Genomic DNA, 16,038 nt, shown 5'->3' on the forward strand with positions numbered 1-16,038 from the left:
CAAAGATCTTGAGTTATTAACTTATATTTTAAACTTGTTTGTTATGTTTGATAGTTTGAACGCTAAATAAAAACCTTTTTCATTGAAATATGTGGCGAAAATCGGAAAAAAATCTGATTGTCAGTTTGACATGCGGTACAATGTACAACCAAAGTATGTCTGTCATGGTACGATGGTACCTGTACAACACTGTACACGTACAACGTTAGTACAGCTGTATGTCTGTCCATGATATAACATATACATATCGAACCTCTCCATGCATCATGAAACAGCAAAATCATACGGACTACGCAAAGCGAATGGTTCATATTCAACTAATGTAGCAGATCCTGATTTTCAAGTCTCAGAGAACGCAAACTATATGATTATTTAGCTCGATAGAGCCTAAGAGAAGGGTAATCAGATTATATTTTCCATTTTTAACGCTGCTATCCCTTGAAATAAATATATTCATACAAAGTTTCAGCTCGATCGAACATGATTTAGGGGTGCCTCAAAGCGCTCAAAGTTTTGATTTTTTATCCTTGAAAATCTTCCAATGGGGGAGTAAAGGAAATTTGGAAAATCGAATTTTGACGTAGGACTACGTCTTTCATTTCTATACCGGGGTGTAAAATCAAAGGTTCGAAAACGAAAGCGTTACGCCGGAGACCGAGATTTTGAGCGTTAATAGCTCCTAAACAACTGAACGAAATGGTATGATAAACACTTCATTCGAAAGATAAAATGTCTACGCGTTATATACTTGTTACTTTTTGATCCAAAAACTTGTTTCAATAGTCTTAAAATTGCTTTCAAAACAGGCTATTGAAATCACCAATCGGTATATAAGCAATCGGCAGTTACGTAGAAGCGAATGAACTGAAAAGTTTAAACCCTCTTAAAGCCAAAAAGAAGAAGAAGAAGAAATCCACTCAGTTCTAATTGAACAGCGATTGGAGCATGTTGTCGCTGTTGCGGTGAAGCTCTTTATTTATCATGAAAGCGCGGATGAACGGTGTCACCAAGAGCCTGTTTGTGCACCCTAGGCCAGAAGGGAATCTATCAGGAGGAGAAGGATGCCACAAACGGTTCCCTGGGAAGACATCGCTACACACACATACACGCGCGGCTATTAACAGGTGGTTATCGAGTTGGCATTAACCACTGGTGGGCTTCCAGTATCGAGGAAAATGTGGAAATATCTAATCGTTACTGAAAATAATCTGCCAGTTCCTTTGGGAATTTTCAAAATATATTCATGTGAAAGAGTTTAATTGAATGTTTTCTATCCATGTAACACTGTGACCAAATACATTTGGTTTTGTGGTTTTTCAATCAATCGCAATTAACAGGATAGCTTCAGAAGATTATTCTTCCCCATCAGTAGGATATTTCCGTATCCAATATTGTATGCGCCCGCAATCGATTATTGCTCAGTCGCCGAAAGTTCCGAGCTCAGAGAGTTCATTCCCCTCTAGTTTGCCTTCCAAATTGCCATCGTAAACCACACCTTCTCTCGATTCAATCACACACAAAAAGCATACTTAAGCGATATTCTGGTGGTGAGACACATTCATTTTTAGTGAGGACATCGACAAGACAACATCGTTGCCTAACGTGCTGGAGGAGGTGGACGGCGAAGGATCGACACATACACGCGCAGAACTCTTTCCGTTAGGATGCCATTCAGCATCGAGAAAGTTCCGGAAAGATCTAATCATTGCTGGAAAATAATCTGCCAGTTCCTTTGGGAATTTTCAAAATATATTCATGTGAAAGAGTTTAATTGAATGTTTTCTATCCATGTAACACTGTGACCAAATATGTTTCAATCAAGTGCTATTAACAGGTGGTTATCGAGTTGGTATTAACCACTGGTGGGCTTCCAGTATCGAGGAAAATGTGGAAATAACTAATCGTTACTGAAAATAATCTGCCAGTTCCTCTGGGAATTTTCAAAATATATTCATGTGAAGGAGTTTAATTGAATGTTTTCTATCCATGTAACACTGTGACCAAATATGTTTCAATCAAGTGCTATTAACAGGTGGTTATCGAGTTGGCATTAACCACTGGTGGGCTTCCAGTATCGAGGAAAATGTGGAAATATCTAATCGTTACTGAAAATAATCTGCCAGTTCCTTTGGGAATTTTCAAAATATATTCATGTGAATGAATTTAATTGAATGTTTTCTATCCATGTAACACTGTGACCAAATATGTTTCAATCAAGTGCTATTAGCTATTATTATAAGGTGGTTATCGAGTTAGCATTAACCACTGGTGGGCTTCCAGTATCGAGGAAAATGTGGAAATAACTAATCGTTACTGAAAATAATCTGCCAGTTCCTCTGGGAATTTTCAAAATATATTCATGTGAAAGAGTTTAATTGAATGTTTTCTATCCATGTAATACTGTGACCAAATATGTTTCAATCAAGTGCTATTAACAGGTGGTTATCGAGTTGACATTAACCACTGGTGGGCTTCCAGTATCGAGGAAAATGTGGAAATATCTAATCGTTACTGAAAATAATCTGGCAGTTCCTTTGGGAATTTTCAAAATATATTCATGTGAAAGAGTTTAATTGAATGTTTTCTATCCATGTAACACTGTGACCAAATACATTTGGTTTTGTGGTTTTTCAATCAATCGCAATTAACAGGATAGCTTCAGAAGATTATTCTTCCCCATCAGTAGGATATTTCCGTATCCAATATTGTATGCGCCCGCAATCGATTATTGCTCAGTCGCCGAAAGTTCCGAGCTCAGAGAGTTCATTCCCCTCTAGTTTGCCTTCCAAATTGCCATTGTAAACCACACCTTCTCTCGATTCAATCACACACAAAAAGCATACTTAAGCGATATTCTGGTGGTGAGACACATTCATTTTTCGTGAGGACATCGACAAGACAACGTCGTTGCCTAACGTGCTGGAGGAGGTGGACGGCGAAGGATCGACACATACACGCGCAGAACTCTTTCCGTTAGGATGCCATTCAGCATCGAGAAAGTTCCGGAAAGATCTAATCATTGCTGGAAAATAATCTGCCAGTTCCTTTGGGAATTTTCAAAATATATTCATGTGAAAGAGTTTAATTGAATGTTTTCTATCCATGTAACACTGTGACCAAATATGTTTCAATCAAGTGCTATTAACAGGTGGTTATCGAGTTGGCATTAACCACTGGTGGGCTTCCAGTATCGAGGAAAATGTGGAAATATCTAATCGTTACTGAAAATAATCTGCCAGTTCCTTTGGGAATTTTCAAAATATATTCATGTGAATGAATTTAATTGAATGTTTTCTATCCATGTAACACTGTGACCAAATATGTTTCAATCAAGTGCTATTAACAGGTGGTTATCGAGTTAGCATTAACCACTGGTGGGCTTCCAGTATCGAGGAAAATGTGGAAATAACTAATCGTTACTGAAAATAATCTGCCAGTTCCTCTGGGAATTTTCAAAATATATTCATGTGAAAGAGTTTAATTGAATGTTTTCTATCCATGTAATACTGTGACCAAATATGTTTCAATCAAGTGCTATTAACAGGTGGTTATCGAGTTGGCATTAACCACTGGTGGGCTTCCAGTATCGAGGAAAATGTGGAAATATCTAATCGTTACTGAAAATAATCTGGCAGTTCCTTTGAGAATTTTCAAAATATATTCATGTGAAAGAGTTTAATTGAATGTTTTCTATCCATGTAACACTGTGACCAAATACATTTGGTTTTGTGGTTTTTCAATCAATCGCAATCAACAGGATAGCTTCTGAAGATTATTCTTCCCCATCAGTAGGATATTTCCGTATCCAATATTGGATGCATAAAACCTTGTGCCTCCAACGTAACGCTCTCGTTTTCGAAGTTCTCCAAATATTCATTCATTCAGAATGAATTCAGATTCAACTTCATACAAATGATCTCTAAATCAACGATAGTCCTACGTCACCCTTGCGGTTATACCATAGATATAACCCACTTCCTGTTTTTTTTTCGATGCCAAATGACTCAAAAAAGCATAGAACGTCGAGATCTGGTGTTATCACAAAAAAAAGTTTTGGCCGAAAATCGACTTTTAGGGACTTAGGCCGAGGACATAGTAAACGCGGTGCGGTGCGATGCGATGCGATGTGGAGCGATGAATTGGAGCTCATCGCATGCTATGACATACTGATTGCTTCAGATCGCGCGTTTTTTGATGTTTCATTCCACTCCATTCTACATGTAAACAACCCAGCACAAGTATGCCATATATGATAACATGTCTTCAGTTTGTAAACAGTTGAACTGTGAGGTCGTTTTTATCTGTGAACATGGAAAATGGAAAGCCATCAACGTAACTTTTTCATTATATGCATTATTTAAATTAGAATAAAGTTATATAATTGATCGAACAAAACGAAAATAATAATTTTACAACTCAACCTTGATTTTCGTTCGATGAGTTCGATTGTGAAGATATTTATGGCAATCGTCTGGCAACCACCACTTGCGTTCACTCGCGGCAAAACACTCCACACACAGTTTCACCGCATTGAAATCGCGTTCGCATCGCGTTTACTATGTCAGGTCCGAGCGGTATGCATTTGATTTCCACAGTCGTAAACAAAAGAGCTTTTCCGCAAACGATTCCTCGCCCGCGCCCGCATCGCATTGCATTCACTATGTCCTCGACCTTAGTCTGAGTGGCCAAAAATCAAAACTTTGAGTGCTTTGAGGCACCCCTTAATCATGTCCGATCGAGCTGAAATTTCGCACAGGTCATTTTAGCGGATCAATAAACAAAATGTACATGGTCGGTTCTATAAGTTCGATAATTATTTTTTCCGATACCCCTTCATTGCCTCTCAAGGCTAAGTCCCAAAAGGTCAATTTTCGGCCAAAAATTTGTTTTCGAGATGACACCAGATCTCGACGTGTCATGCATTTTTAAGTCATTTGGCATCGAAAAAAAAACGGTTGGGTAATGTCGTAGACATAACCGAAGAGACGTAGGACTACACCAAGGGGTGCCCATTATTCGAATATCATGGAGCACAGATCCAAGAATTACCAACTTTTCATGCACAAAATTATACAAAAAATTGAAAGGATAGAATAAAACCTCAGCCCACGACAATTTTTGATTGTTTCGATTTGTTTCGTATTTGCATCTAAACACTCAAACGCGGTGCAAATGTTGTAGGATTTATTTATTTATTTATTGATTTATTTATTTATTTAATCGTTATCAACAGGCGGAATTTCGCCCCAATGATATTAATGAAAACTACTTATTTGTTCATAAAAATTTTGCCGAACCGCATTCCTTGAGTAGTGGAAGTCGAAGTCAGAAGCTACTCTGTTGAACAGACGTTGAAGACCCAATATGGCTGAGTTGTATCCATGATTGGTACGACGAAAAGGAACTCGGAGGAAAGCGTGGTCACGTAAAGTTCGAGGTTGAACCAGAAGGTTGATGTTCTCCAGAATAACTGGGCATTCTGTCCTAGCCAATAGCACATCATATACAAATAAGGCGCGGTTCACATCCCTTCGCACGTGCAACGTGTCAAGAGCCATTAGTTGGCACCGGCTTTCATAGCTAGGTAGCTGATGGAGGTTACTCCAGGGTAATCGTCTTAAGGCGAACCGGACAAATCGCTTTTGTACAGCTTCGATTCTGTTGACTCCGTTCAGATAGTGCGGATTCCAAATTACTGAACAGTATTCCAGACTTGAACGAACTAGAGCGCTGAACATAGATTTGAGGCAGTGTACATCGGTGAAATCCCTCGCAGTGCGCATGATTAATCCAAGACTACGGGAAGCTTATCCAACCACGTAGTTGACGTGAGTTTTGAAATCCAGTTTACAGTCTAAATACACTCCTAGATCCTTCACGCAGTCATGTTTAGCTAGAGGAGCATCGTCGAGAGAATAGTTGTAGCGAATAGGATCTTTCCTTCTTGTGAAAGTTATCGTGGAACATTTGCTTGGATTCAGTGTCATACGATTTTCCACGCACCATTTCTGGAAAATTTCAAGTTGTTGTTGAAGAAACAAGGCATCAGCCTCCGAGTTAACGTGGAAAAATATTTTTTTTTGTTCAGCACGCATCGCATACACACTTGATGGCAAGTATATCGTGATAGGAATTTACCGTCTGGTATCGTGATATAATTTGGTTTTGCATTCCTCATGAATAACTGTGTTCTACTAGTCAAGTCCTTCATTTGGGGCTTTGAGAAAATATGTAATCCGCCATTCATTCTTCCAATTTTTCATCAATTTCTTTATATGAGCTGAGAACCCGTAATGTGAAGCATATAAACAATTGCTGAGAATATTTCCTATCAATGTGTGTATTTAGAACCAAAATCAATTCATTAATTGAGGAGGTATTAGTGTTCAAAAACAGAACACTTTTTCACACTGACATATTGAAATGGGCCCCTATATTGAACGGTTAGACGTAGTCCTACGTCAAAAAAAAATCGATTTTCCAAATTTCCTTTACTCCCCCCTTGGAAGATTTTCGAGGATCAAAAAATCAAAACTTTGGGCGATTTGAGGCACCCCTAAATCATGTCCGATTGAGCTGAAACTTTGCACAGAACATTTTTTGAGCCAATAAACGAAATGTACATAGTCGGTTTTTGAAATTCGATAATGAAATTTTTCCCATACATCCATTACCACCCTAATATTCATATAGACCGCATAGTTTTACTAGCAACACCGCTTTAGTGAGAAACAAATACTCTCTCGTTTTAGCTCTTTTCTCATTTGCTGCTCTCCGCAAATGGTGACCGAATGGTAACGTCATTTTTCTGGTATCACTTCTCGCTCTGCACTTGCTCGCTATAGTAGAACGAGACGATATATGATATATGATATATATGATATAATATATATATGGCATCTCCAACCAAGTTTGCTTCCCATACTTTTGCAATTCCTCTGTCATTTTTTATCTGTCCATGCGACAAAAAATCCATGGAATCCCAGATCATCTACGCTCAGATTCTATTCCGCCGATATTTTCGGCAGAATATGGGGGCATAGTTAGATCTGATAAAATGTTCTTTACTGACGGTTCATTCATAAACGGGTCCACTGGCTTTGGCATCTTCAATGAAAATTCCAGTGCCTCTTTCAAACTCAAAGATCCTTGTTCCGTGTATGTTGCTGAACTGGGTGCGATATATTACGCACTGGGGATCATTGAAACATTGCCCATCGACCACTATTTTATTTTTTCAGACAGTCTCAGCTCATTAGAGGCAATCCGCTCAATGAAGGTTGATAAACGCTCATCTTATTTCCTAACAAGAATAAGACAATTGAGTGTTTTGGTCGAAAAATTATTCAAGATTACCTTAGCATGGGTTCCCTCTCATTGCTCGATTCCGGGGAATGAGAAAGCGGACTCGCTAGCCAAGGTGGGCGCTTTAGAAGGCACTCTTTTTGAAAGGCAAATTGCTTATAATGATTTTTTCCACATTCCTCGTCAGTACACGCTCGTAAGTTGGCAGCGCATGTGGAGTGAAGATGAGTTCGGTCGTTGGTTACACACGAGTATCCCTAAGGTCTCAACGAGGGCATGGTTCAAGGGATTGAATGTAGGGCGTGATTTCATTCGCGTGATATCTCGGCTTATGTCCAATCACTACAACCTAAACGCGCATCTCTATCGCATTGGGCTCGCAGCAAACAATCTTTGTGATTGTGGCGATGGCTACCACGACATCGAGCATGTTGTCTGGTCGTGTATCCGGTTCCATACTGCTCGCTCTCAGCTCTCTAGAGCACTGATAGCACAAGGCAGACAATCGGAGATCCTCGTCCGAGATATCTTAGGTAGCCGTGATCCTGATCTTCTGCTTCATCTATACCTGTTCCTCAGAAACGCCCATGTCAACGTTTAATGATGTTTCCTTCGTTGTGTCCCCGGTTCATATCCCTCCTATCCGATCGATAAACTTTTACTTAGTCGCGGCAATACATACACACACTCTTTACAGACACACGGGCCAAAGGTTGTGCAGTCCACTGATCATTCAACAAGAGCCAAAGGCTGTACCGCTCATGACAACTCTACACGAACTGATGATTGTGCCGGCTAGTGACCATTCTATCCAGGATTCCTCGAGTCGAGAAAGACGCACCACGCTAGATATGAGGTACAGACTAGGGGGGCGTTGCTGATTAATGGTCAGCTGCATCCCAATAGGAAGTATCCCGTGTCGGGCACACGTACAGAGCATTGGAGACAGCAACATCCCTATTACGAAAACACTTGTAATACTAACCTCGAGCCAACCGCGAGTAATCGGTTACATATTACTAACATAGATAATAAGAAAAAGTGTCAAAGTATTGAACTCCCGGCCCCGTGAGGCTAACGCCATATGAGCCTTTATAAAAATATATATTTTGGAAAAAAAAAAATATATATATATATATATATATATATATATATATGTAGTATGCAGGCTTCGAAAATGGTATGCGATGTTTAGTACAGTTCGGATATGCAATCAACAGTCTTCGTTTCTCTCTTGGTTTAATCATTTGGTGTAACACAAGTGATTACTGTCATTCATACAAGTATCTGAATGATCCACTCATATTTATTTATATGTTCGTGAGAGGTTACTTGCATGACACATTGTGTATCATTCGATATTGATCGAAATCCAAACGCTATCCACAAATAATCACTATCTTTATATAAAGGGTGTTTCACATCAAATTGCATCACGGAAAAAACGCTGTAGAAATTCGCCCAATAGACCGATCCTTTTGAAAGTTTTAGACAGTAAAATAAAAACTATTAAAAAACTTTTGGCATTTTCCATTTTTCATACTTCGAGCTCAAGCCCGTATGCTCGTACCTTCCTCTTTACCCCGTCCATAAGGTTCTGTACAACGTCAGGTTGTAGTTTTTTTTGAACAGAAATCCATTTTCTCTTGAAGTCCGCCTCCGATTTGACAACTTTTGAGTTCTTCCGGAGGGCCTGCTTCATAATCGCCCAATATTTCTCTATTGGGCGAAGCTCCGGCGCGTTGGGCGGGTTCATTTCCTTTGGCACGAAGGTGACCCCGTTGGCTTCGTACCACTCCAACACGTCCTTTGAATAGTGGCACGAAGCGAGATCCGGCCAGAAGATGGTCGGGCCCTCGTGCTGCTTCAATAGTGGTAGTAAGGTAAACCTGCCCGTTTACCGTGCCGGTCATCACGAAGGGGGCGCTCCGCTTTCCGCAAGAGCAGATCGCTTGCCACACCATGTACTTTTTGGCAAACTTGGATAGTTTCTGCTTGCGAATCTCCTCCGGAACGCTGAATTTGTCCTCTGCGGAGAAGAACAACAGGCCCGGCAGCTGACGAAAGTCCGCTTTGACGTAGGTTTCGTCGTCCATTACCAGGCAATGCGGCTTCGTCAGCATTTCGGTGTACAGCTTCCGGGCTCGCGTCTTCCCCACCATGTTTTGCCTTTCGTCGTGGTTAGGAGCCTTCTGAACCTTGTATGTACGCAGGCCCTCCCGCTGCTTGGTCCACTGGACGAATGAACTTGACAAATTCAGCTTATTGGCGACATCCCGGACCGAACTTCTCGGATCACGTCTAAACTGCTTAACTACGCGCTTGTGATCTTTTTCACTGACGGAGCATCCATTTTTGCAGTTCTTCACCTTCCGGTCGATGGTTAGGTTCTCGAAGTATCGTTTTAGTACTCTGCTGACCGTGGATTGGACGATTCGCAGCATCAGTTGTCCCGATGTGACAACTCCGGATTCTCAAAATGAGTGCACAGGATTAATTCACGACGCTCTTTTTCGTTCGACGACATTTTTCCAAATTTACGAAAAATTGACAGTGAAGCATGGCCAACGTGATCTATACACTCTTATCTGATTTTAAAGCGAAAGCTGAAGATATAATTCCTAAAAATTAAATTTCTACAGCGTTTTTTCCGTGATGCAATTTGATGTGACACACCCTTTATAAAAGAGACTTTTTCCCACGTACGTATAACTCAGCATCACGGAAGAACGGTTGATCATATCTACGTCGTCCATATATTTTGTGAGTTTGTCTTCACCCAAATTAGAATAATAGAGTACTTTGGATAATATTTGAGATGATTTGAAAAATTCGAGAAAATTTACTATGCATATCTTTATATATAAGAAGGATATTTAAAAAAAAAGGAAAATTCGAAAATAAGAGGTACGCATATGTATGTTTCGCTATGAAAATCATCATTTAGATCAAATTGACAGATCTGAACGATAACATATAAACTCTCTTGAAGATATTTGTTATTTTTACCAACCAAAATATTCTCTAGAAATACATTATATGGCAGAACAACGTTTGCCGGGTCAGCTAGTTATGATATAAAATCATCATCAGACACAGTTTTCATTCAATATGTTTTAGCAATTTCAGAAAAAAAACCTCTTATTTTATCACATAAAATAAGTATTCGATACGTTAAAGTAAATTTTCATTCATAATTTTGATTTGGAAAGCATGTTTATTTCACCTGAAAATCCATAATTTTTTCGCCTCCCAATGAGGTTTCACACGAAGCTTAATGCCATCTACGCGAATATACTTCAAAATCAGAATCCGAATTGGATTACGATTCCAGTAATACAAAAGCCAAAGCAGCAGGTTTTCCATTTTCATAGTCTTTTTTTATATTTTCCCAAAACAATACTCGGAACTTGACAGTTCAGTATAGTTGTATTGGTGAACCCGAGTGCGAACCCTTGAAACGTCTCAGTGCGAAACTAACAGCTTTCGGGTTGAACCTAGTGCGAAACTGAATTGAAGCTGAGTGAATAAAAAACGTTTTGACAGCAGTTAGTGTGACACTGGGGTTGAAACTGAACAAAAACGAATTCGCTAAACATCCAATTTTGAATTGCTGGCAACATTGATTTTCTGTTGACATTCTTTCCATTCGGGACATCGTAGCTGAGTTTGACAGCCACTTTATAAAGCGGACCTTACACGGTCAAATTTATTGACAATATTTGAGAGCATAATGACAGCTGAACATGGCCGACAACGCAGAAATCCGGATTTTCTGATTTTCGGGCATCAATATCGTGACATTTCATATGGATGCATGATGATGACGTTTTACCTCACGGACTTCCAGACTGAGTTGCCAGATTTGCAAGCGGACATTTAATGTTTGTTAGTCTTTTTTGCGATTGCAATTAAAATTCATAAACTGAAATTGTAGGAATCATAAATGAAAGCTTTTGGTTTGGAAAACTGATACAGTAATTTACATTTAATGCGACATGCCGAGGAACCACTCAGTGTCGCATTGGAGGCGATTTGACCTGTAATTGGACATTGAAGATGAGAGTGGTACAGCGTCGACGTCTGGCGGCGAATTTCAATGTGGGGCCATAATTTGGGCCCGAACTCGATGTTTACAAAAATGTCTAACTAAACGTGTCGCATACAGGTCTGCCCAATTAGAAAAATGTCGCATTAAATGTAAATTAGTGTACCTAAAATAGCAAAATACAGTACTTTTCGCGATACAAATCGAAACCTCAAAGTAAACTGACAATGTGATGGTGAGAGAGTGAATGTCATTTTTTGCGCTAGCGAGCGGGGTCTAAGTTGTGTGTTTCTTCACACTCCGCTATAAAATTTGGAGAATGAGAAGATCTGGGAAAATCACAGGTGAAAAAAAATCACGTGTTAATTGAAGTTACAGTAGAATCCCGATTATCCACGAATAGTCGGGATGATGTTTAAACATAGAAACTATATTTTATCAATACAGAAATAGATACAGATACAGATAATCGAGGTACAGATACAGATACAGATAATCAGGGTTCTACTGTCATAGTCTTATTTATCGAATAAAAACATTTGCTTGCAGATAATATATTTTATATTTTCGCAATCTAAAATAATCTGGCATCCCTGAAACTGAAAGGATCAGTCTGTATTTGTGAAGCGAGTGTTATGATGTGTTTTTGAAAAGGAAAAACGAGTTTTAAAGTGTAAATTATTAATGAAAATTAACTTTTCCAAATCAATTTAGTATTCTATGTGAATGCAAATCACCTTTTTTCTGCAAGTGGTGAGAAAATCCCATACAAAAATTGTATCTGAAACTGACGTTATATAATAATAATAAATTTTAGTAGGAATATCTGAAAATTCATAGAAAATAGGTTAAGTTAGAGTTAGGACTACGCGCTTCAACTAATTAAATAATACCAAGTAGATATTTTCATTCAAATTTTACCAATTGAAAATTGCCTTTTAGCCTTCTAATCTGATGGAGAATAGTTTGGATCCCAAACACGAATGTCGCCACTAGCCATCGCGGATATTTTCGTTGTCTCGGGTTGAGGGCGATATTGACCGTGTAAGGTGGCAAAATATTGATTGAGGTTAGATCGGATTTCGAAAGCCTAGCTGTCACGATATTGAAGACACTTATTGTCAATCAGTTTGATCGTGTAAGGTGCCCATAACGCAAAACGCAAAGCAAAAAGTGGTGGACCTTACACGGTCAAATTTATTGACAATATGATGACATTTGAGAGCATAATGACAGCTGAACATGGCCGACAACGCAGAAATCCGGATTTTCTGATTTTCGGGCATCAATATCGTGACATTTCATATGGATGCATGATGATGACGTTTTACCTCACGGACTTCCAGACTGAGTTGCCAGATTTGCAAACGGACATTCAATGTTTGTTAGTCTTTTTTGCGATTGCAATTAAAATTTATAAACTCCTGAAATTGTAGGAATCGTAAATGAAAGCTTTTGGTTTGGAAAACTGATACAGTAATTTACATTTAATGCGACATGCCGAGGAACCACTCAGTGTCGCATTGGAGGCGATTTGACCTGTAATTGGACATTGAAGATGAGAGTGGTACAGCGTCGACGTCTGGCGGCGAATTTCAATGTGGGGCCATAATTTGGGCCCGAACTCGATGTTTACAAAAATGTCTAACTAAACGTGTCGCATACAGGTCTGTCCAATTAGAAAAATGTCGCATTAAATGTAAATTACTGTACCTAAAATAGCAAAGTACAGTACTTTTCGCGATACAAATCAAAACCTCAAAGTAAACAGACAATGTGAGAGAGAGTGAATGAAAATTAACAACGTCTTAGGAATTTTTTAACATTGAACTCGGTCATTCTTTGCGCTAGCGAGCGGGGCAGCCGCTTTAGTCTAAGTTGTGTGTTTCTTCGCACTCCCCTATAAAATTTGGAGAATGAGAAGATCTGGGAAAATCACAGGTGAAAAAACATCACGTGATAATTCAAGTTACAGTAGAATCCCGATTATCCGCGAATAGTCGGGATGATGTTTAAACATAGAAACTATGTTTTATCAATACAGAAATAGATACAGATACAGATTATCGGGGTACAGATACAGATAATCGGGGTTCTACTGTCATAGTCTTATTTATCGAATAAAAACATTTGCTTACAGATAATATAATTTGCATATATTTTCGCAATCTAAAATAATCTGGCATCCCTGAAACTGAAAGGATCAGTCTGTATTTGTGAAGCGAGTATTATGATGTGTTTTTGAGAAGGAAAAACGAGTTTTAAAGTGTAAATTATGAATGAAAATTAACTTTTCCAAATCAAATTAGTATTCTATGTGAATGCAAATCACTTTTTTTCTACAAGTGGTGAGAAAATCCCATACAAAAATTGTATCTGAAACTGACGTTATATAATAATAATAAATTTTAGTAGGAATATCTGAAAATTCATAGAAAATAGGTTAAGTTAGAGTTAGGACTAAGCGCTTCAACTAATTAAATAATACCAAGTAGATATTTTCATTCAAATTTGACCAATTGAAAATTGCCTTTTAGCCTTCTAATCTGATGGAGAATAGTTTGGATCCCAAACTCGAATGTCGCCACTAGCCATCGCGGATATTTTCGTTGTCTCGGGTTGAGGGCGATATTGACCGTATAATGTGGAAAAATATTGATTGAGGTTAGATCAGATGTTGAAAGCCTAGCTGTCACGATATTGAAGACACTTATTGTCAATCCGGTTGATCGTGTAAGGTGCCCATAACAAGTAGTTTAACAAAAGTAATGAGTTTAATTTTGATATAGGTAAGCGTTAAATGAAAGAATGTTTGGCAGAGCTAATTAGGTTAAAATATATATATTAGCAACATTAGAAACATCTTTTTATTGCTGTAGAAAATAACGCTTTCTCTGCGGCGGGAAAAATAAACACATCTTCAGGGACAAAATAATTAATGAAAATCAAATTATTAGTATCAAATTAATTTTCTAAGTAAAAGTGTAGCGAGTTTTGTACAAGTTGTAAAAAAATCGTGAACGAAAACAGTGTCTGGCAATGATTTTTTTTGCCTTTTTTTCAGGAGCCATTATTGGAAGAAAACGCAACCTGCAATTTATTTGTTGGCCTGGCAGATATTTTTAATTTCACTGCCGGAGGAAGTCGTTTGGTTGTCGAGGGTAATTTTACATACTTGGTGGAAGGATATACAACACGCTGATATGAAGATTTCAGGCACGGTTGGTTATCAACGGCTCAATCTCCATCCTGAGCCGTTGAAGTTATTCGAGGTACCGTTCTCAATGAAAGGTTATAATATTCTTGGCCAATATTTCAGTTTATAATCAGGAACGACTACACTTATTGAGCGACAGTTATGTTCAGCGTTATGATCATATTTTTCTGTATCACTAACAAAAGCAATTTCCTTATTGTTAGGGCAATTCGTCCAATTTTTGAGGTCTACATTTCAAAAGATCTGGTGAAAAGATGTAGGAGTTCTTTTAGTGATGATTATATACAGATCCGGATAATGTAACCTGACCATGCGAACAACATTTGAAAAAGATTTTTGTGTGATTTTAGCCACCAAAAGTCCAGCTATTTCGGAGATGTTTTATCCTTTTATCCACAGAGCACACGTCTTACCTTTACCGCCGCCAGAATTCCGAAAGGGGGTGAGATCTCGTGCTGCGTAATTAGGTTGGGCGATGCAGGGTTGGAAGGGCTGCGTCGCATAGGCACGGTATGTATGAAAGGGACAACGCAACGTATTTCAAGCGAAATACATTGGATGTAATAGGAGGATCACACTCACCCTCCACACATCCCCCTCTTCCAAAAAAACGAAACTCAGGGATAAATAGTTCATTGTGTTGTCGAATACATGATCAAATTTATACTTTAAACATGCTAGATTTTAAAATGCTTCATTTTCAACTACTGTTATGAAATTTTTCGAAAGTTTAGGTGTTCTCTTCGTTCGTTTTGGGCGTTCAACAACTATAGGCTGTGAATTTCATACTGGGGTGGCTGTAGAGCAGTGTGATCGTTTCTTCTGCTTTCCTAATGTTCTGTAGAGATAGCTCCTTCGGAGTACCTCCCATTGTATGCTTCATTTGTCTGCGACACATGCTTTCATCGCTCGAAACCAGCATGTCATTCCGTTTATCCGTTGCGGTATACTTGCGACGGTGGAATCATGATTTCCCTTTTGCACGAGTTTGACGTTCAACAACGACTGATTCACCTAATTTAATAAGATATTGACGAGCTCCCGACCTTGTGTCTTTTCGAGCCTTTGCATCGGTTTTTGAGTTCCGATCCCTCGCGTCAAGCAAGTTAACATCGAAAGCTGTTTTTCCACTGCAAATCAGGGAGTCCTCATCTGAGTTTCCGTTATCTCCTCTGGCGTATACTTTTAACGGAATGCGCAGCAGAGTTATATACATGAACTGCTGCGTTCAATTCCTCTCGGTAGCTTATTCCATTTGGAAACGCTGTGATCATGTCTTTTTTTTCACTGGCATCATGCAGTTCTCTGGTGATTGCGCAAAAATGAAAAACTTCATCTATTCCTCCGCATCTTTCGTCAAACTGGTTCTTCAAACTCGCTCTCTCAAAATATTTTCAAAATCCATTACGTTTTTCGCGTGGTAATCTCGATCAACCATCGTATATAATTACCACATCTATCAAACGTG

Source organism: Toxorhynchites rutilus, chromosome 3, assembly GCF_029784135.1.
Source record: "Toxorhynchites rutilus septentrionalis strain SRP chromosome 3, ASM2978413v1, whole genome shotgun sequence".
Classification (NCBI taxonomy): Eukaryota; Metazoa; Arthropoda; class Insecta; order Diptera; family Culicidae; genus Toxorhynchites; species Toxorhynchites rutilus.